Genomic DNA, 23,466 nt, shown 5'->3' on the forward strand with positions numbered 1-23,466 from the left:
ACCTACCTAGGGTCACCTGGGGAGACCTGATCACTCTGGGGACTCAGTTCTGTGTTCTTCCATCATGTCCCCCCTGCTAGATGGACAACCAAGGAGGGGGGGTGGCTGCCGGTCCTGGGCCTTCGATGTGATCTTCCAGGAGGTGTGAAGAGGGTTCATGTCCTGGTGCTGTGAAGAGAAAGGAAAACATGGCTCTGACCTTTAAGGCTCCCTGTAAGAAGCCCAGAGGATTGGGACGCCTGGGTGGCTCAGTTGGTTAAGCAGCTGCCTTCGGCTCAGGTCATGATCCCAGGGTCCTGGGATCGAGTCCCACATCGGGCTCCTTGCTTGGCAGGGAGCCTGCTTCTCCCTCTGCCTCTGCCTGCCTCTTTGTCTGCCTGTGCTCGCTCGCTTTCTCTCCCTCTGTCTCTGACAAATAAAAAAAAAAAAAAAAGAAGCCCAGAGGATTGATTGCCAAGGGCCCCTAACCCTCTTTGTGTCTTTCAGTAGCCAGAGGATCTTTATCACGAGAAGCCTCCCAGTGTGAAAGGCCAACCAAACCCCATTTCGATCTGTCCCGAGATGAGCCGAAGCCATTGTTGGAAAACCCAGATGATGCACCTCTAGGCCAACCTCATGAGGAGACAGGAGCCAGGCCTAAGCTTCTAGGAAGCCAGGGGTGGGGGTGGGGGAATGTTCCTGGGGCTCCCCGGGAGCTGCTTTCTCTCCCACTCCTTAGAACTCCTGTGCGGGACAGGGCTCTGAGCGAGGACCCCTTCTTGTGGCATCAGGCCAGAGGGCCCCATTACAGGCCCATCATACTCTCCAGACCCTGTAGCGTGGGTGCCGTGGGAGAAAAAGGACAAGCACAGGGTGGAGGGTGCGCTTCCACTGACTGGGAGATGGGCCCCAGCCAGGTGGGGAGAAGAGAGGAATGGGGGTCAACATACAACCAAGGGCACAGGTGTCCCGGACTACAAATGCTGTGGGACCCCACAAGGAGTCTGTTGCATCTGAAAGAGTAAAGACTTCTTGGAAGAAGTGGAGGCCCAGCCGGGCTGGAAAAACAGGGGATCTGAACAGAACCGAAGAAAGGGGAAGGTGTTTTGGGTGGAGGCAGGGGGCGTGGGGAAGAGCAGGCTGAAGCTCAGAAGTGTGGGCAGAGGGTCTCAGTCCGTCCATCAGCAATCTGGCTGCCTGCCTCCTTCATTCAGCACAACGGAGGCATTTTTGGAACCCTGCCCAAGGTGCGGGGCAGAGCTGATAAGACCAGAGTCTGGCGGGAGAGCCGCTGGGGGCCTCGCAAGATGGCGTCACTGAGGATAAAAGCAGAATCTTATTCTTACAGCCAAAAGCAAAGCAAACACACGTGGGGAGCGAGCAAGTGCTAGGAAGGTTTATACCTTATATTTTTACGTATTTTCTAATTTTTTTTTTTTTACAATAAGCATATATTATTTCTAGAACCAGAAGAAAATAAAGTTGTAAAACAATTTAGGGGGCTTAGCTGACACAGAGTTCAACACATCAATGGGGAGACGGAGCTGCCCGCCTCCCCAAAAGTCAAGGTGATCTTGGGCAACATTAGGAGTGTGGCGTCAGCAACCGGCGTCGCCTCCCTGCAGTCAGGGCTGGTCACCGGGCCGTGGGTTTGAGGCCCAGTCCTGTCTCATGCTGTCTGTGGGGCCTTGCGCAAGTGACCTAACCTCACAGTCTCTTCACCTATAAAATGAGCTGGCTTCCCGAGCCTGAAAGTCCCTTTCCCATATAAAGACTTTATGTCTCTAGGCTCCCATCTTGAGAAAACCTTTGAAGAAACTCACCGACAGCGTGTGGTGGAGATGTGGTGGGTAGTGGCCATGGCCAGCTAAGCGGCAGCTGGCTTGAAGCGGAGGGCAAGGCTGACCCCCGGGGGTTCCAGTGTTGAACCAGCAGCAAGAGGGGAGGATGAGACTGGGCAGAGCGAAATGCAGGGATTGGAAGTCTTCCAAGTCCCGGCATGGCTCACCCAGGGGGTGACTAATTGGGTACGGGGGGAATGGAAGGGAGCCCCCTGCACTGTATTTGGAGGGCTGAGTCTGGGAAGCCACTTGTTAGCGATTTCTTTCTTTCTCCTTTATTTTTTTATTTATTTTTATTATTTTTTTAAGATTTTATTTATTTGACAGAGAGATCACAAGTAGTCAGAGCAGCAGGCGGGGCAGGGGGCTGCGGGGGAGCAGCGGGGGAAACAGGCTCCCTGCTGAGCGCAGAGCCTGATGCGGGACTCAATCCCAGGACCCTGAGATCATGACCTGAGCCAAAGGCAGAGGCTCAACCCACTGAGCCCCGCAGGCGGCCCTTGTTAGCGATTTCTAACAGGACTCTGTCACGGGACTGAAGGCTGGACGAAACAATCTTCAAGACTCTTTCTACCAACAGAATTTGAAAAGGCCAGGCTGAAGTGCAGCGGTCAAGACTTCCAGGCCTGTTTACAATTCCCAAGAAGGCAGAGCCGAGGTGAAATGCTGGTGAACAGAAAGGAATAGGAAAGACAACACTGGAAAGAGACCAGTTGGGGGCCTGTCTCATACGCTGGGCTTGAAAGGACGGAGACCTGGACTGGCTGGGGGAAGCAGACCCCTTCTCACTGCCTCTGGCCCTGGCCTGTCCCCTAGAGCCACCCAGAACCAGGCCACTCCCTGGGGAGGTGGGAGCCACTTGACACAGGGTATCCTACCCTCTTCGTGTCCAAGACCAACGTGCCTTCCTCCCCTCCTTATGCCGCCCCCCCTTCCCAGGTTTCTAGAATCTGTTTTGATATTGCATCCCCCACCACCCAGGCTAACGCTTCCCAGCTTTTTTTAGTTCCTGTAGCCAATCAGTCAACTCCCCTCAATGCTCCCTCTGAGCCTGCCCTTCTCTCCAGGCAGCTCTCCCCCAGGGGACCGGTTCCATGGCAAGATGGGCTCAGACCATGCAGATTCTGGTCCACCGCCACGGTTGAGCATTGAGAATTAGATCTGCCAGGTTCTGTTTCCTGAATATGAGAGCTGGGTATCAGGTGACTGATTTCCTCTGTTCCTCACTTATTCTCTCTACATCAACTGGGCAAGGACTTCTACCCTGGTCCATCTTTCGAAGTAGAGTAACACACAAATCCGGGGTCTCACAACACGCTCCGAGGAAGGGGGCAAGGCACCAGCCGCACGGTGTGACCTGCCCCGATCAGATCACAAACAGGGCCACCACCGGCCCTTAGACTTCTCCTCTGACTTTAGGCTCAAGGGGCTGCCACCCCCACCCCCACGGAGAAGAAACCTGGGCAAGTGAGTGTCACAGGGTGGTCTGCTCGGTGTCCCCACTGCCAGGCCACACTGCCCATTGGCATCAACAGCAGCTTCCTCTTTCCTGAGACCCGAGGGACCCAGAGAGGCTCCCAGGGTCCCAGGCGTCACTCCCTGCTAACCCCAGACCCCTCGAAGTGAGCGATTGCCTCAGGCAGACACGTCAGTGGTCCTAGACTCGGAGCTAATCACGGCTTCCGCCTTCCGCTGGCTGAGCTCCTACTATGCGCCAGGCAGCCTCGGGCTTCGCTTCCCTCTGACGTCATCACTAATCTCCACAATGACCCTAGAGGTAGCTATTACTGTTCTATTTTTAAACAAAGAAACTGAGGCTCAGGGAGATTAAATATCTTGCTCAAGGTCACATGGATGGCAAGCCATGAGGCCAGGCTCCATCCTGAGGGACCCCACCCTCGAGTAGAGGTCTCTGAAGCTCCCCAGTGTCACATATGTCAGTAGGGCTGAGGAAAGGAAAGGAGAGAGAACACGCGACATGATTGGGCACGCCCCTCCCACCTCTCTGGTGGCCTATGCACCAGCCCCAAGGTCGGCGCTGTTGCTGTCTGTCCAGACAAGGAAAGGGAAGCCTAAAGAGGTCACCTGCTGTCAAGGTCACCATGTCCAGGGGCCCCTGGTTGGCTCAGTGGGTTAGGCCCATGCCTTCGGCTCAGGTCATGATCTCCGGGTCCTGGGATCGAGCCCCGCGTTGGGCTCGCTGCTCAGCCTGCCGTGGGGGCGATCCTGCTTCCCCTTCTCTCCCTGACTGCCTCTCTGCCTACTTGTGATCTCTCTCTGTCAAAATAAATAAAATCTTAAAAAAAAAAAAAAGGTTATCACGTCCACCTGGCCCCCGGCTGGAACCCCCAGCCTCTCACTGTTGAGCATCACACTGACTTCCCTGAAAGCATGTGGAAACAGAAAAACAGGGAGTTCTGGAAACTCCTAAGTCAGGCTGTAGGGAAAAAGCCAAAGTCCTCTGCGGAGACCAAGGGGGCCAACAGTGTGTGAATCTGGCTCCTACCACAGAAACGCCAGGGATCTTGTTCCTGTTAAGGTTAAGGCCACAGCCATCTTCCAAATATGCCAAACCCGGAGAAAGGGCGGGAGGGGAGACACTTAGGGGAGTGAGAGCGGGTCAGGGCATTCCAAACCCACAGGAGCTCCGAAGTGAACTCCCAGCATCCACCCCCATGTGTACCCTGACCTCCTCCCTACAGTCCCAGTTTTCCAAGGTAGCGATCTTGGCAGGGAAGAAACTCATCCTGTCCTCACCACCTGGGCTTGTCCTGTCCAGCCGGCTCCTGCCCAGCCCCCTCCCGACCTCCCCCGCCTCTTGGTGGGGGGGGACTCCAGGTAACAGGCCTGGGCTCCTCCTCCTCCCCATGCGCAGTAGCTGAAGGACACCAGGAGAACTGGTAGGACTTGCGTCCCTTTTGCCAGAGGCACAAACAAACCTGCCGGCGGTAATAACAGGGCAGAGGAGCGGACCGCCTGAGACTCAGGAGGCCCTCAGGCTCGCTGCCAGCCACCCCTGCCACAGGGCCTTGCTCAGAAGCAAGAGGCGCCCTCAGAGAGTGGGGTTCTCTCCAGTCTTGCCATAAGAGACCTAATACTTCCTCCCCCACAAGATGATTCTCTTCTAACACCCCCGAGCATTCGCTTCCAGCATTTTCCAGAGGTTCAAGTCAGGGTTTTCTGAAGCGCTATTCAGAAGCCTCGGGGGGGTTCATCATCACCCCCCAAGCCAGAGGCTGGTGTAAGGGGAGGAGGGGGTGAGGTTTGGGAGGTCAGGGCAGAAGGGATGGGAGTCGTCCTTACCGGCCTTGGTGCCTAGGAGGGCAGGAGTGGTGTTCCCTAAGGAGGCCAGAGTGCTTGTGGGGGTGAGCACTGAAGGAGGAGGCCTTTAAAAGTTTACTCTGTTTGAGAGGAACTCAAAAGTAGAAAAAGTAGAGGAAAAAGAGCAGAGCATCCACGGTCTGGTTGGCAGAGCCAGGGAAATCAGTATGTACCCCAATTCAAAATGGGCTTTGAAATGAGATGTAAATGAGTTTTTAGCAGATACAAATTCAGCCTCTGTATAAAGAGTTCTTATATATCAATAAAAAATAAATATATACCATTGAAAGCCGTAAATAGTATGAATGCGCTATTCATGAACGAGCTTCAAATGATCAAAATCATATGAAAAAATTCAGCTTCGTTCAAAATCAAAGAAATGGAAACTAAAATCAGATCCAGAAGTCTATCATAAAACTGGTCGTAATCACGAAACAATAGGGACAATCTAAACATTTAACTCTAGAGAACCATTAAGAATTATAACGAAAACTATGTATCCAATAAACACGACGGTATAAAAATATTTCCTAACAGGAAAATGTTGGCAATATACTAAGTGTAAAAAACAGATTCCGAAACCGTGTTATGGGTGGGCCCATTTTACATCTTGGTAAACACAAGTAAGTCCACGCGCACATCATAAAAATTACAGAAGACTAGACACGGCACTTACAGTACTGAGTTATTACTCAACGGTAGCATTACGGTTTTATTGTCTTGTTTGTTCATCTAACTTTTATACTTTTCCTACAATGATCCCTTTTTGATTTTGCAATGAAAACTTCTGGGGGACTTCGAAAGAGTCTTTGGCAGAGGAAATGTAGGAAGAAGGCTGATGTCGGAGGTCACCTGAGGTGCAGAAGTGGGGGTTAGAAAAGAGATCCAGGAATCACAACTGTGCTGTTACTCTGAAATCTCTAGGGGGCCCATGACCTTGCAGAGAAAGCCCAGAGGATGTGCAGTCGGAGAATGAATGAATCCCAATTCTTCCTCAGTTGGCCCTGAGGAAGGCACTTTATCTTTCAGAAACTATCAAGTGGAAGTAACAGTAACACAGGATTACTCTGAGGATTAAATAAGATAATTATTTGCTTTGTGAGGTATAAATCCCTAAACGAACGTGAGAGGTTGTCATTCATAACATTCATCCCTGCCTCAGCCTTAGCAGGAAAGCTGGCCAGCTGCCCACGGGTCAAGGTCGCGCTGGCTGGCTGCTGGGAATGCTGGATACGCTGGAGTGGAGGCAGGGGGTGGGGGGAGCAGTTTTCCCACGTGGCTCAGGGAAGCTGATGTCCTGGTCCGTGGCTGCAGATTTTAAAAAGCCAAAGAAAGTAAACTCACTCTGAGCTCAGAGGAAGGGTTTTGGAGACCTTCTGACTGCCCTCTAAGGAAAGAATACGGAGCCTGTGCTGAGAGACCCCGGGTTCGTGTGTGCTGGGCGCTGGGAAAGGGGAGAAGTGGCCCACAGCACAGAAGTCTACCCGTACTTGTTTACTGATGTTTGGGCAAGATGCTTGGGGCTGAGCTGGGCGGACCGAGGATGCCACAGCTCGTCATCTAAGGAGACTGGGAGAGGCTGGGCGGTGGTTCTGGTTAGATGGGTCCGCGCCCTGCACGAGACGAGGGAAGTCACGGCTTCTGGGCGGAGGTGGGAGGCACGCCAATGAATCATAAACCCCTCTCATTCATAACTGGTTAGCTGGCTCTTACAGGGCCACGCACGGTTTTTACGCAGTATGGTGCCCGACTGCCCCCTCAAAAAGCGCCACTTCCCTCCTCCCTCTAGAAGAAAGGGATCTGCTGACCCGCTGACAAGCTGAGTACCGACCCACCACGTTTGGAGACTCCGTGTTGATGGTGCCTCTCCAAGGCCTTCAGATCTTCCCTCTCCCATTTCTTTCTTTGTTTGCTCCTTCTCTGATGCCCCTCCCGCCTTTCCTTCTGTTCACCGCCTTTTCTTCTTCCGAGTTCGTTTCATGGCTCTTCCTCTTCTTGTTCCCCAGGGGTCCCTCTCCTTCTCAAGGCCACCTTCTGTCGGGTTCGGGACCCAGGCAGCACCTTCCTCTGTGCTCTTCATGTCACAGGCACCCGCCACTCAGAGCCTCTCGATGCTGGGGTGTCCTGAGCTGGAGCCCAGCTGTCCGCAGCGCAAGGCTGCCCCTCCTGCGGGGCTCCCCGAAGCTCTGGTTCACGACCTTTACTCCTTGTTTCTCCTACTCCCCTCCTCGATTACCCAACAAGCCTTTTCAAATCTTTCTGTAACTAAGTTTTTCTCCTAATCCTCCTGCCAACCCTGCTCCCCTGTCCCCTGCCCAGGTCCCTCTCTCTTCTGTGGGGGCCTCTGATCTATCTGTACCTTGCTGCTGCTGACATGTCCTGGACTGAAACCCTGGGGTGTGGCTTCACCTCCTTGTCGGTGGGGGAAGAGGCAAGGACAGCTGTGCGCTCCTGTCGGCTGCCCCCCACCCCCTCCGCTCTAGGCTTTTCTAGGTTCTTCTGTTTATCCCCACGATCCAGGCGAGAGCTGGGATGGGAGTGTTTTCTGTCTCTTTTATTCCTTAGAACCTCATCCCGCTGTATTTTTTCCAATTGAAATCTCATTTCGAAATCTCCTACCCAAAGGGTTTCCCAGTGCCTCCCAGTTTTGAATCAAGCTGTTGTTTACAGCACACCCGGATCAGGAATAGAGACGTCGGGGCGGGGGGGCTAGATCTGATACTACGCCCTGAAGACATTCGTGTGCCCGAATCAGTCACTGGACTGGTGGCACCTGGACAAACAAAACTATTTCCTTCTTATCTCCCAAGAAGGAAGAAACCAAGTAGGCTTCAAGCTGAGAACAAGGACTGTCCAGAAGGCAAATACCAACTTGGCCATGTTCCTCCCCTGGGGAGAAGTTTGAGGGAGGGCGGTCTCCGGGAGTCCAGCCTGCCCGCCAGGGAGATCTCTCGAAGCAGCCCACAGGATTCTCTGGCCCTCAAAGTGCCCAGCCCCTCCCAGGGGGCCATTTCATAAGAACATGCATGCTAGTTCCCCACCCAGGACTAACGGGGTAGATTTCTGGCCCTAGGGACCCTGAGTCAGGAGCAGCCTCTAGAACAGACACAGGGAAGTGGGTCAGTGTTTTTTGTTTTGTTTTGAACAAGCAGATTGTTCCATGCATACAAAGGTGACCCTCCACCTGCCTCGGTAACCTGACAGCTCTCTGTCACCAGCAAGAAGGGTCCACCTGTGGTCCTTCTGATTCTCCAGAAGAAGCTGATGGATCAGTTGGGTTGAATGGGCATCCTGGATCTCTGCGCCATGTTCTGGCCAACAAATGAGTCCACCTTGACTTTTATTTTTAAAAATCTATTTAAAGCCCCAATTCTTTTTTTTTTTAATTATTTTTTTTAGACAGAGAGAGAGAGAGCGTGTGCACGTGCACATGCATGAGTGAGGGGGAGAGGGAGAGGGAGAGGAACAGACTCCCGATTGAACATGTAGCCTGACCCAGGGCTTGATCTCAAGACCCTGAGATCATGACCTTGAGGTCACGACGTGAGCTGAAACCAAGAATCCCGACACTCAACCGACCGAGCCACCCCAGTTCTGCATCTAAGTCCCAGAGAGCAGATTCCCTTCGCCTGAATGGTCAGAGAACAATATGGACATCGAGGCAGCCTCGGGAGACTCTGCTCACCCTCTCTTTGAGGTGAATGCTGTGGACAGGAGCTGAGCTCTTCTGTTCCTATAATTTGAGAAGAGAAAACAGCATCTGACGCCACAGCAAAGCTCCTAGTGTTGGCACTTGGTGTCACTCTTGCTACACCTTGCCTCAGCTCAAAGCTCTCCACGGACTGGTGGCAAGCACCACAGACGGGCGGCAGAACTCTCTCTCCCCCCCCGTACACACACACACGCGTGTGCGCACACACACAAATGTCGGGGCAGGAGCCCAGTTCTCCCGAGGAAGGGCACGTGTCCAGCCAGAAGGATGACAGGCGTCCCACACGGTGAATGGTAGGAGGAAGGGCCTCAACTTCCCAGAGAAGCCTTGGGTGGAACCCAGGCTCCTGGAATTGTTGCTTGCTGACTTTGCCGATGTTTCCTTAACACTCCAAATTGTTCAGAAGACAATCAAATAGCACAGGCATGCTCGTAGAAACACTAAGAGTCACTTGACGTCAAATTGGCAAGTTTTGGTGACAGAAACACAGACATGAACCATCGAGAGCTGCAAGGCTTGCTGTCTCTCTCTTTTTCAAGACCTTGGCGACCAAAACTTTGTCGATCCCCAGTGGGATTTGACACAGTTTTTCCACTAAGGACACCTTTTGGCGCCCCCCAAAAATGCCATATTCCCTTTTAGTTGGTCTAGTTAATTAGCATCATGAAAGTTCTCCTCTTGCCTGTTCCATGGCCACTGTCCCATGTTCTCAACTCCCTGAGCCTCTGCTGCTTCTCTCTCATCACTCAACCATTGCCAGGTTCCTCTTGGTAAGGGTTTAAAGAGCTCCCACTGGACTCCGGGCTCACTCCAGAGTCTCTTTCTGCAACCACCCCCCCGCCCTGACACACATTGTCTCTAGAAGATTCCCTTGTCCTTAAGGCTCTTCCACAGATGAAGAGCCCTTAGGATCCCAGAGGATCCTCTTTCTCTGAGGCACACAGATCGAACATTCTTCTTACAGAAAATCTAACCGCTTTACCACCCACGAAGGAAGGTGGTTCTGGGTGAAGGAGCCGCTTGAGAGTCACTGACGAGTGCTACCCAAGAGGAGCCAGTCTGGAAAGGGCAGCCTGCCCCGGCACGGCCACACTCTTATCTGCAGCAGCTTGCAGGAGTAGCGGTGTGTAGCTGATGGGGTTCGCAGTTACTGTTCCCTGCGCTGTTCCCTGCTCCCGGGCTCCTTGGCTGTTCTGAGCCAGAGCTCTCGGGGAACGCGGGGCTTCACTGTGTCCTCCCAGCAAGAGTTCTGACATCTCAGCTCCCCAGGGAGTGGCGGGGTGGGGGGTGGTCACCGTTTCCCTGCTGCCTCGTCTTTAAGAACACCTCGTGAGCGTGCATCCTAGGTTCCTAGGTTTCACGAAGATCATCTTACCTCCCGTCTACCTTCAAATCATTCCTGAAACAGGGACTGGAAATATTTAGTCTGGCAAGTTGCACCGATGGTGATGGAAGGTCCCATGATGAGGAGACACTGGCTGAACTACCACGTATCCTACTTCTGGAGATAAGAGTGTTGATGCCCAGGTCGGGGGAATGAGCAGCTCCCACCACAGGACCCTGCGGTGCTGGGGCCCAGGCCCTCCTGCTTTCTCTAGGGCGGCATCCCCAGGGTAGCAGATAGAAACCCTGGACTGTGGGGGCACAGGAAGTGATCCAAGGGTAGTAGTGAGTCAGGCTGCACTCTTCTGGAGGTAATTCAGAGTATTTTATATGACCTTTATCCTATGGATCTTATTACTATCCAAGGGAAGAAAGAAGGAAGGAAAAGGGCAGGAGATTTTTCATTTCATCAAAACAAAGCAAACGGGGCACCTGAGGGGGCTCGGTCGGTAGAGCATCCAACTCTTGGTTTCAGCTCAAGTCACGATCTCAGGGTTATGGGATCGAACCCCATGATGGGCTCAATGCTGGGTATGGAGCCTAACTCAAAAAATTAAATTAAAGGAGAAAAGAATTACATACATACCTAAAAACATGGACACTGGTCCTATGGCCCTAGCAAATGAGACAGATTGCTGATTGTGTGTGCATGTGTGTATGGGGAGGTGGGAGTGTGGTGGTCTTTGGTAATCTGAGGGTTCCGACTGACTTTCAAAAATGGCTGAATTTGACTCCGTCCATCCTAAAAAGTGTACCAAAGTACAAATACCCCCCGCCCTGCCTTCCTCAAACTTTGTAAACAACAGAGACGCTCACTAGAGTAATTAGAACAAAAACTGTCAGCTAAGGGGTTTGAGAAGGTGTGGCTGGAGCGTTCTGTGTGTTTTCTCTAAAGCCGGACGTGTAGACCGTCCAACATACAAGTTTAATGAGCTTGTAAATTTGGAGTGACTCTTCACATCTTGTAGTGAGGTCTGGAGTTCAACTACTTCACCCCTGACATCAAAGAGGCAGTAGAGGATGCTCGTCCCTAAGCGTGTCCTCCAGAGTTGGCTCGAGGACTTCTTCCTCACAGCTTCTCCACCTACCCAAACAGGCAACTGATCTGAATGATTCAGTCCCCAGGGTTCTGTCCAGGGAGATAACTCCTGGCATTCAAAGATGCTTTGACATGTCTGATCTCCAGCTGCCCCTCCCTGGTCTGCCCCGGCTACCCCCAAAACACCTCTTAAACAGCACCAAGATTCTTTAGGGACTTAGATGCTTCCCGTAAGATATGGTACTCACCATGGTTAACTCCTACAAGTTCACAAGCTTCTCTAATGCTCTAGTTCAAAGCATTTTCAGTTCAGTAATCTCTGTTTGCTCTAGTGCTTTCTAGTGTTTTCTACCTATGGTATTTCTTTTTTTTTTTTTAAGATGTTATTTATTCATTTGACAGAGACAGTGAGAGAGGAAACACAAGCAAGGGGAATGGGAGAGGGAGAAACAGGCCTCCCGCTGCGCAGGGAGCCCTATGCAGGGCTCGATCCCAGGACCCCGGGACCACGACCTGAGCCGAAGGTAGCCTCTTAACCAACTGAGCCACCCAGGTGCCCCTACCTACAGTATTTCTAAACATTCATTTAATTGAACTTAGATTGTGCATAATGTGCTACAATGGGGCAAACTAATCATACGAACAGCGTCTTGCTGACAGGGTAGGTCTAACACGGGAATCACGCCGTCAGCACTGTCGGCCCACGTGGGGCAACATCCAAACCAGCTGCAGGGGCGCCCCACGTCATGTGCCTCGACCATGTGCCTCGAGGCACACGTCACAAGGCACATGCGGGTGACGTCACTCATCTGGGCCATGGCTGCACTGGCAGGGTCTAAGAGGCTCGCCCTTCCCAGTCAGTCTGTTTTTAGAACCAATATCTGTGATGCCACTTCAATATTTACTCTATTTCTGATCCATTGCAGCCCGGAGACTTAGATAAAATAAGCCTGAAGCTGAATACTTCATCACCACTTTTTCCAGAGCCCCAGGACAGCACCGCTGATATCTCAGGCTGTGCGTGACCTTGCTACCCCACACCATGCAATGCTCTATTAATTAAACAGACAGTCAGCCTTAGAACTAGGCCAACCTCATCTATCCAACTTAAGCCCTTGATTCCATTCCTTTCCGTCCAAGACTATTTAGAGGAAATTTTTCACTGACTGATAATGCAGCAGTGTTCTCGTCGTGCCCTGAGGTCAAGTCCACAGCCAACCCCTAATATCCCACAGCTTCTGACATCTACCCCAGTATGCGGAGCCTCCCCTGTGAGTTCTTATTTTTCAGGCTCTATCCTTCTCATGGGTTTTCCTGTGATTCGGAGGATATAACCAAGACAAAAGGAAAGTCCCAATCCTTTGTGTGGTCGAATGAGTAAAAACCTTAAGACAAGGGAATCTAGGAAAAATCTTCATGACATCCTAAGAAGTCATGGGGCCAAAGTTCCTGACACTGCCCTGCCAGCCCCGAACCAGGTGGAGACAGACTTGCCCTTCCTTGGGCTGATTTAGCTCCACCGGCTAGGTCTCTACACCTGTGCTCTCTTTCTCCACCTGCCCCACACTGAATCAGTGCCCAACCGGTTACCTCCCAGGGCTCCTCTAGGGCATCACCAGGTAGAAGACCTTCTTGGGGGAGAGGGGGACAGCACCATTCGAGAAGCCTAGCACAACCCCGGGAGTGCCATCCCAAGCCCTCTGCCTTTGGCAGGTACGTGGGGAGGACTCGGGAAAGAGGGGTGTCTTGGGATGTGGCAGCTCGGGTCGAAATGAGTAACTGAGCCCAGGGGGCAGGGAGAGGGCCCGAGCAGGGAAGGAGTTTCCTGAGACATGGCTGCACAGGTCTGAGCTGGAGGCCGTGCTAGAAACTGAATGACGAAACAGAAACGCCTTCATAGTGGTGATCAAAATCCCAGATTAGCTTGGCTTTCTTTCTTTCCCCCTTTTTTTTTTTTTTGCTCTAATTTATGTCCATATGACTTTTTTCCTCTGAGCGCATGAAACTTGCACTTTTCCTCTTCTTCTTCAGTACTGTTCCAGAGGCAAGAGAGATAGGAAGTACCAGGTTCTGGCGTTCGGCCAGATTAGGTCACAGGTGGATAGATAGATCTTTCTCCTGACGTGCATCAAATCTAGCCAATAGATGTGCGGGTCTGACATGCACTGTGTGCTGTGAACCGGCGACTCCAGCATCGAGGAGCCATGAAAGACACAGTCTCTGCCGTTAGAAGCTTTCGTGGACTGATTGGGCCACCGTGGCTATTCCTGGCTTCCCACACCTGCCCTTGAAAGAGTGCACAAGGTCAGATTTTTCTAAAGGGAAGCCTCAGCCCTTTCTTACCGACTCGCTGGGTAATGAGACCCTTTTTTTTCGCTTAAGACCCATCTTCCACTGGTAACAGCTTATGATAGGTCGTCTCCAGGTTTTCTGTCCTCCCTCCTACTGAAATGCTCCAGGAAAGCGTCACGTTCTATAAGTCCAAGCACAAATCTTTCTATAAAACGAATAAGTCTTCCCAAATTTGTTTGCCTCAGCTGGGACTGGCATAAATCATTTTTTCTAGAATTGGTCTCCATTGCATATTCCATATTCTTCTCATCTTTGACTTTTTTTAATGACCAAAAGAGAGGCTTGCCACCTAACCCTCAAAATGGTTGATAAACGATTTCTGTCTTTCTGCACCAAAATATTTAATGTCCTACAAATACAAGTAATTATTACCAATGGACCGGTATCATGGGTGAAAAAGGAATTGGAAGGATCCTCACCAGTGCTCGGAGCCCTGGGGATTGCAGCTCGGCTTCCCGGCCTGGGCAAGGTCACTGCTAAGGAGACAACGCCCGTCACTGCTCACCTGCCTCGCTCATGACCACATTTTCAGAACCGAGGAATGGCAGCAGTCTTGAGGCATGGCCTGGCAAAGGGCCAGTGTATCTTCTGACTCCAAAACTGAGGTTGTCCCAGGAAACTCGATGTCGTGCGGCTGACCACAGGACAGGTCTGCAAAGCCATTCTCTGCTGCGTTCAGCCCAGGGCTGGCTCAGGGGTCTCTAAATCATCCTGTCCCTCAGTGCTCAACCTGGCCCACTCTCCTGGGACACCCAGCGTTTATACCATTGGTGAAAGCAGACATTCAAATAGTCCTTCAAAATGCCGTATCCACAATGTTTGTTTTCCTTTCTTTCCACGAAATCGGTCTCCCCTTTCAAAACGAGAGATATCAGCAGTTACTGAACATGACCGTGTGCTTGTTTCCTGGGCAGGAGGAGGCGTTCCTGCTCTCTCGAAAACTGGCTCTTCCCAGATTAAAAAGTAATTATTCTAAAAGAAGGTTTGACGGTTAAAATTAAACCACAGCCCCAAAGCTCTCAGAACCTGGCCTCTGGACAAATGCCAGAGAGGACGGCCGTGGGCATCTTGCTGAGAAGCAGCAAAAGGGACCCACTTGGAGGAAGCGATCCCCAATGGCCACGTTAGAAAATTAAGTAAAATGTTGGAACCTGCTCAACCACCCTACTTCAGTTAGAAGGCACTTTTTAACAACATTAGGAAAGCGAAACTAGCTGTGGGTGGGGTGGAAATGCTGCCAGGTCACCTTGCCTCAAGAAATCCGACGAGCCCGCCGACATGACGGACGTGCGGTGTTGGCACCAGCACGGCCCCGCAGGACCGCGTGGCTGCGAGGACCTCGCTCGCAGTTTCTGTGGCTCCCTGCCCGGGGGCTGTACCTAGGTTTTGGTGATCACTAGGCTCGTCACTTGAGGTAACTTGGGTTCCCAGCCATGATTTGTAATTCCTTGGCGTGATTAAGAAACAATCATCTAGGAAAACACAGATGCACGCACTGGGGCGCAAGAAGGGCCGGAGGGTGCTGGGAGCTTGCTGGGTCAGAAGTCTGGCGGAGGGGGCGGTGCTGCGGCAGGGCAAGGGCCCGGGAGTCTGGTGAGGCAGCTCTGAGGCCAGCCTCGCAGCGCCCTCTCCTGGAAGGCTGGGCGCACACCAATAGGGCTGCGTGGAGGAGGACCCGCCGGACAAGTCTTTTCCCAGGCAGGTGCATCACTGACCCCTAGGGGGCAAAATGCTTTTCGGCTTTACCAGAAAGAGGGCCAAAGCTAATAAAATCCCCACCAGGTGGCAGTAGGCAAGGCACAGCGTTCTAGATCTCCGTTTCCACATCTATAAAATGGGCGCAGTGCTAACGCGAGCGGTCCGCGCTGACCTCAACAGATGGCTATCGGGAGGAAGTGAATGAAGCATCACAGCTTTTACTTTACCCGCCTTCCTGCTCGCTGCCCTAACATAATCCAGGTCACTTCCCCGAGGTGATCTTTCTTTTTCAGGATCTCTGAACTAAGGACACAATTATAAAAACAATACGGTCACGTTAGCCTAAGCTTTACTAGCTAGTGGCATCTCACTTCTGGTAGCTTTAATAAATCCACAAATGTTGGGGCTCCTGGGTGGACTCAGTTGGTTAAGCAACCCACTCTTGATTTCAGCTCAGGTCGTGATCTCAGGGTCCTGAAATTGAGCCCCAAGTTGGACTCTGAGCTCAGTGCGGAGTCTGCTTGTCCTTCTCCGTGCCCCCTGCTTGCTCTCACGCACTCTCTCTCTCTCAAATAATAAATAAAATCTTTTAAAAAAAACACATTAAAGTAAGAATTTCACAGATGTTTTAAACACAATTTTCAAAACATTTTTATATAAACAATGATCTATTTTTATTTTGTATTTTTAAATTTTAATTATTTTATACATTCTTTTTAAAAGATTTTATTTATTTATTTGACAGAGAGACACAGCGAGAGAGAGGGAACACAAGCAGGGGGAGTGGGAGAGGGAGAAACAGGCTTCCTGCTGACCAGGGAGCCTGATACAGGGCTCAATCCCAGGACCCCAAGATCATGACCCCAGCCAAAGGCAGATGCTTAACAACTGAGCCACCCAGGTGCCCCTATTTTTCTTTTTCTTTTCTTTTTTAAAAATATTTATTTATTTATTTGTGGGTCGGTGGGGAGAGCACAAAGAGGAAATGGCATGCAAAGGGAGAAGCAGGCTCCCCGCTGAGCAGAGAGCCCGATGCGAGGCTTGATCCCAGGACCCTGGGATCATGACCTGAGCTGAAGGCAGAGGCTTAACCCACTGAGCCACCCAGGATGCCACCCAGGCACTGATCTAATGTAAATTAATTTTCTGGTAATTATATAATCAGTGTCTAAATCCCTACTAGATTATAAGTCCCCTAAATGCAAGAACCTCTGTGTTCCTTGCCACTGAGGCCACTGTGTTGTGGCCTCAGTACCTACGTAGTATAGTTCCCCTGCAGAGTAGATCCTTGATAAACATCTTTTGAATAGACACATGGATGAGTCATTGGAACTGGGGAAGGCCAGTCAGAAGCACGAAGGTCAAAGTCAGGTATGGGGCAGGGTGGTGGTGGGGGGGATCTTTTTTCAAGAGCAGTGATGGAAACAAATATGAAAAACGTAAGAGTGGGATGATGAAAAAGTTAGAAGCCAGGTAGTTGCTCAACAGCATGAACTCACCAGATGCCGCTGGACTGTACACTTTCAAACGGATAATTGTATGTTACGTGAATTTCACCACAATAATAAAAAAAATGAAAGGGCAGAACTGTAAGATAATAATTATAATCCCGATGGTTTTAGACACCCTACAAAAATTTGATAAAGTCAATACAAAGAGGACAACTTCTACACCGTGCTTGATGGTAGACATAAATATTTCTATAAAGGATTTCATCTTTTCCTCCCGACAAGCCCACAGACTTGCAGACGAGGAAACGGTGGAGTCCAGGAGTTCAGTTGGTGACTTCTTTCTCAAACAGGCCAGGCCACTGCCCACTTGGAGGATCTGTCCCCTGTGGGGTTCCCTCCCTGCCTGGGAAGGATTTCCTCCAAACCACTGCTTCTCCCTCATCTCCTGCTGGTCTCTGCTTCAAGAGTCCCCTCATGGGAAAGGCCTTCCTAGTCACCCCATCTCAAAGAGCAGGCCCCCCACCCCTGCCTCGGGTCATTCTTTCTCCCTTACCCTTTTTTTCTTCAAAATTCTCAGCTCAGATTATGTACTGACATGATTTTTCTGTCTCCTTCTGTGACTGCCTAAGCTCCAGGAGAACAGGGTTGTCAGTTTCATTTTCTGTTACAGTCCTGCCCTCTGGCTGAGTGCCTGACGATAACAGATGCTTACTAATTATGTGTTCAGTGAATGAATAAATCTAATTTTCCCATGTACTTGGCTGATCTTTGGGGGAGCCTAGGTTTTTTAGGCCACACTACAAAAATGAAATTATGATGCGACCGAGATAAAATACCAGTTATTCCTGGTTTACGAATGAATCTCTGCAGGCTGGTGTTGTCCCCGGGAGCAGGACACCTGCCGGTTGTACCCCCCACGTACAGCATGGTGCTAAGTACCGAGCATCCGCCAGTGTCTATATGAGATCAGTGAGAAGCAATGGATTCGGAGTGTTACGAAACGAGAACTGGCTGCAACTGCCGCTGGAGTCCCACCCTGGCTGTGTCTATAGGGGTGGGGAGTGTCTGAGGAGGAGGAGGCGGGGAAAGAGGAAGGAGCAGGTGCTGGACAGGGGTCAAAGTCCAAGGAGCAGCCCCATGGCCTCACAGGTCCTACATAACTGTGTACAAATGTCTCCAGAGACTGAACTGATTTGCAGTCCGACCCTTGTATGGCAACGTCTAGCTCCCAGGGAAAAGTTCGCAGGGCTGGCCTATTGACAGTTGGGTCACTGTGGTCCGACATACAGATGACCCTTTTGAGATGGACAGCAAACCTCTGAGACCCACTGGCCATCCCAGAATGGTACCCAGCGGCCTCCGAGAAATTTGTGCCCAGCTGTAGCAGCTGCCTTCCCCAAGGTCCTGAATCTGGCGGCGGGGCATGGGGAAAATCTGTCCGGTGTCACACAAAGAACAGGAGTCCAAACTCCTGAAGCTAGGATGTCAGCTCTGTTTCTTGCACCCGTTTGACCCTGAGTCTCTCGGTGCAGTTTACAAACTGCAGACAAACACACAAGCACAAAATCCGTCACTTGCACCCTCTGACCACTGCCATGGGGACTATTACACCTTAGACGTCACAAAATATTTGATATGGAAAAATACCTGTTTGCCATCCTGTGACTCATATTTTAACGTAATTAAGCGTGTTTTCAGATCTGTAATAAATCATTAAACTTAAAAAATAATATTTTGAAATTGAACTTCTGCAGAGAATTCCGAGCGAAGGAATGTCAGCTATGGCCCACCCACACCCCACGCACAGGCAGACGGGCACGCACATTTCCCCCCAAAGCTTCCTTATAACGCGTCTAAAGTACACAGTTCAAAATTCAAGCAAATAATTAATTACTGGACAAATTAAACAGAAAACAGTCCCAGCGTGATTTATAAAGCTGACATTATGTCTGCCGTGTCCCAGGGCATGACTGATATTTCCTTTTACCTGGGGCTGGTTTCAGGAACCATGACCATTCACCTTTGTCCTCACTCCCTGTACGTGACCCTCTTCTTGTGGGCACTCAAGGGTGAGCAGGTAGTTATTTTTTCTCAGTTCCCACAGCATGAAGGAAAGAAACAAACAGTGCAAAACATGTTGCTGCTGTTATCTTATATTCCCTAAAGTTCAAAAAGAGTATTTAAGCATCAGTGGAGGTCTGGGCTCAACACAGGATTAAATGCTCAAACACAGCCTAGCTTCAAACTGGACCGTCTTGTGGCTGAGAGATGCGAACTCGGACGCCTGCGGAGGAGGGCGCGGATCCCGGGCTGGTGGGCTCTGGCCAGCGGGGGAGCACGGGTGCCAGCTGAAGGAGACACGGAAAAGGCAGCAAGGGTTGCTGCTCTAGGGGGCAGGCATGGCCAGATATTCTCACTCTTCAAGATGATCCAGCAGGTTTTAATGCAAATCTCTAGTACTTTTTAATATTAGCAATTCGTTCTAAAAACTTAAAAAATATATTCTATAAACCAAAGATAACATGGCTATGGCTTGATATGGCGCCCAGCAGCCTGTTTGTGAACTCTGCAGGGGAGCAGGGGCAGAAAACGATTCCAGTGGGTTCTAGGCCCTCATCTGCCACTCACTAACTGCTTTCTGAGGTGGTCACTTCACTTCCCAGTCACTTGGCACCAACATCCTGTCAGCTGCTGACGTTACTGGGTTCAAATCCTAACTAGTACCACACTATAGACCTGCCTCGTCACTTTCACTGACCACTCCAGGCTCCAGCGTCCTCTCCCGTAAAATGCAGAAAAGAATACGTCCCATCTCATGGGGCTATTATGATTCAGTGAGATACCGCAGCAAAATGCCTAACTCCAGAGTAAGCACTGGGCGACACCTGTCAGCTGTTGTCATCTGTAGGTTTGGCCCCTCCATCCTCGCCATCTATTTGCAGTGAATTGGCAGTCCTGTTCACTAGGACTTCTGAAACCTTCTCCAATCTATCCTCTGGTTTTTGCCCTCACTTTCTCTGCCTTACTTCATGGCCTTGACCTCTTTATCTTGAACTGTTCACTCTAATGATCTGATGATCTCATCTCCCGCTTTACTGAGCACCTACTCAGCGCCCCACTCTGACTCATCCTCATGCTGCACCCACCTAAGTCCATCTCTCAGCCTGGCAGGCGATGTAAAGTGAAGATTTCATGATGTCACTCTTCTTGTCCTCTACAGGGCAAAGGCTAACTTCCTTCAACCTGCATTCAAGGCTGTCCCCAAGCCCTCTCCTGAGGGAGCCATGCAGTCCCCGGTCATTGTCAGCAATCTTCTTCTTTCCCCTGAGAATGTTTGTTGTCCTGTCCTCACCCAGGGCTGACCGCTTCTCACCATTCTTCCCCCCCTAGTCCAGCCCCAAGCAGTCAACTGCATGAGGAAGCTTTCTCTGAATGACCCCCTAATGACCCCCTAACGAGCCTCATGGCCAGGCCCTCCCTCTTCCACAGTTCCACCATACTCAGTACCCAGCACCCTCCTAGGCCACCTCACACTGCATGGACATCTATCTGTAGAGATGTCTATCTCAACAAGAGATAGGAGGCCAAGGGCAACAACCTGGTCCTACACATCTGTTGCATTCCCAGCTGGCACATAGTTAGTGTTTAGTGTTTGCTGAATGAATTAACGGGACCAGCAGAGGGGGCATTTGACAAAACCCAAACAATAATGTCATTTTTAACACATCTCATGGCAAGAAACAGGGATCTTTGGGACTATCCAAAGAAAGACTAGGATACTGGAAATATATAAAATCACTCAGAAGTCCTCAATTCCCTCAAATGTGTTAATTTTGGTTAATTTTAGCAAAAAAGGATATTACATATACAAAGTTCTAGCTATGTAGATGATTGAAAATATCTGCACTTACAAGGTGGCTGCCATCTGTTGTAGTGTCTCAATCTTCATTTTTTTGTTTCCATGGCCTCAGTGGAATGAATCTGGTATCCCAGGAGAAAGTGTAATCCAGTCAAAGAATAAGTCTGGTTATTCAGTTCATGACTTATATGCAGTCTGAGAGACCCATACAACTGTCTTGACCTCATGCCTGTGTAGGTATCCCATAAGAGAGGCAAGGATTTCTCGGTGCCCAGAGAATCGCCAAAGGAGCCTAGTAGTAGATGATCCTGGGAAGGCAGAGACCTGGGAGGGAAGATAAACACCACTGAATTTTGGCACTGATGTTCCTAAAAACTTGCCACTGAAGCACTCATTCAACCAGCTTCATTGACTAGACGGAAGGGCTGTTACCCAGCCTCAGTCCCCAGCCCCTGGGCAGGATTGCAGGCCTTGTTCTGATAGGCTGGGAACCGAGTAGCAGGGCTCATCTAGTAGGAACAGAATGGGGGAGGGGAGCAGTTCATGAAAGTGGTTTTCTGGACCTTCTGGGATCAGGCTGCCTGGGCTCAGGGCATGGCCCTGGCAGTTTCTAGCTGGTAGAGCTTACAGAGTAATAGTTTCTGTCTCAGAGAGCTGTTGGGAGGATTAAATGACAGCATTTAAAGTGCTTAGCGTGGTACCTATGAAATTATTCAGATCATTATAAGAATCCAGAACTGTCAGCTGTCATCACTTGCCAAGAAGATCCTCCTACTGGGTCTGAGCCTTCGGTGGCTTATCTTTTCAACTCTGCCTACACCCTATATCTCTACTTTACTGTCCAATGGTGGGATCAGAGTTCCTAGAGAAGAGAAGAAAGCAAGCTGTAAACTTCAGACCAATAACTAAGCAGAAATAACAGAGGCAAGAGGCAAATAACAGAAATAACAAGAGGCAATAGCAGAGGCAAGGAGAAGAAAGCACACTACATGTACAGATCACCTGCTCGCGTGCAATGGCTCAAGCATAAAGATGGACGTAGATTCTCCACGACCAAGAATGAAGGGAGAAAACAAAGGGGCAGGCCTTCGAACTGCGGAGGGAAAATTCTATACCTAGACACGCCTCAAGTGTGGAATCAAGACATTTTCAGGCACTTGAGGCTTCAAAAAATGTGAGGTATTCTAAGGAACAGGGTAAATTACTACAGTAATTTCTCTTTAGATGTTAAATGATACTGACACAGGTAAAGTCACTGAATGTGACTTCAATTCATACCACAAATACACGCTGAGTGCCCACTATGTGTTGGTTGGACAGTGGACTAGACTAGGTAACCCAACAGGAAGGCCACACGGATTCCCTCATGCAGCTTCTGTTCTAGAGGGAAAATGGATAATAAGCAATGACAGAAGGGAAGCTCGGAGTCAGGAGGTGGTTAAGTGCTACAGAGAAAGAAACCAGGACCTATAGCTCCAACTCCAAGTACATAAAAACTATAGTGGTTAGAAGAATGAACTAAATGATGCAATCTAGACACAATCAGGTAAATAAAAAATGTGGGACATCTATAAGCAAATAGGCTTGAATTCTTTCAAAAAGTCAAAGCTGTTAAAAATGAAATTAGAGGAGATTAATATAGATTGAAAAGAATTAAGAAGCACATTCAGCGTATGAGCCCTGATGAGATGCTGGGCCAAGGGAAAGGTTATAAAAGATCTTTTGGGGACATGGAAAGAAATTGTAATATAGATTGAATATTAAATAATATTAGGGACTTATTCTTTTTTTTTAAAGAGATTACTTATTTATTTGACAGAGAGAAAGAGAGAGCAGAAGCAGGGGGAGTAGGAGAGGGAGAAGCATGCTCTTTGCTGAGCAGGAAGCCTGTTGTGGGGCTCGATCAGGACCTGAGCTGGAGGCAGGTGCTTAACTACCTGAGCCACCCAGGCGGCCCTAGGAAATTATTCTTAATTTTTAATTAATTTACTCAGGCATTATCTATATGGAGGAGAATGTCTTAATTCTTAGGAGATATGTGCTGAACTACATGTGAATAAAGTAAATAGAGCAAACCGTTATCAGCTGCTCAATCTTGGTAAAGAATATTTAGTTGCTTGTTGCTCTACTTTCAATTTTTCTGTATATTTTTAAATGTCCAATATAAAAAGTTGGATAAAAAGGAAAAGAGAAGATCAGAAAAAGAAAGCATAGGGGCACCTGGGTGGCAGTGGGTTGGGGCCTCTGCCTTCGGCTCAGGTCATGGTCCCGGGATCCTGGGATCGAGCCCCGCCTCAGGCACTCTGCTCATCAGGGAGCCTGCTTCCCCCTCTTTCTCTGCCTGCATCTCTGCCTACTTGGGATCTCTCTGTGTTGAATAAATAAATAAAATCTTAAAAAAAAAAAAAAAAGAAAGCATAGACTACTTTTTAAGAGGAATTCCATTGTAAAGGGAATGTATTAATTTCCTAGAGCTGGTGTAACAAATTACCACAAACTGCATGGCTGAAAAAAACAGAAATTTATTTTCTCTGGAGAATAAACTTCTAGAGGCCAAAAGTCCAAAATCAACGTATTGGCCAAGGCTATGCACACTCCCTACAGAGCCTCTAGGGAAGAATCCATTATTTGTCCTTCCAACTTCTGGGGGCTTCTGACACTCCTTGACTTAGGCCGAATCATTGCAGCCTCTGCCTCTGGGGTCACATGGCCTCCGCATCTGCTGGGTGTCTGAGCTCCTTTGTCTCTTCTAAGGACACTTGTGATCACATTTAGCGTTCACCCAGATTAGCCAGAATAAACTCTCCCTCTCAAGATCTTTTTAAGTCAAT

The 23,466-nt window shown here is 49.8% G+C and overlaps 1 protein-coding gene across 1 annotated transcript in view; it reads right to left on the minus strand.

Annotated features, from left to right (window-relative positions):
• LOC122913695 (ABC transporter F family member 4-like) overlaps positions 1-23,466 on the minus strand; it is a 38,570-nt gene that overhangs the window by 10,243 nt on the left and 4,861 nt on the right. The window contains exons 3-4 of the mRNA XM_044260340.1: positions 20,688-20,959; positions 7-168 (exon numbers count right to left, since the gene is read on the minus strand). The gene's annotated coding sequence lies outside the window, so the exon portion shown is untranslated. The remainder of the gene's footprint in view (positions 1-6; positions 169-20,687; positions 20,960-23,466) is intronic.

This window comes from Neovison vison, chromosome 7 (assembly GCF_020171115.1).
Source record: "Neovison vison isolate M4711 chromosome 7, ASM_NN_V1, whole genome shotgun sequence".
In the NCBI taxonomy this organism is placed as follows: domain Eukaryota; kingdom Metazoa; phylum Chordata; class Mammalia; order Carnivora; family Mustelidae; genus Neogale; species Neogale vison.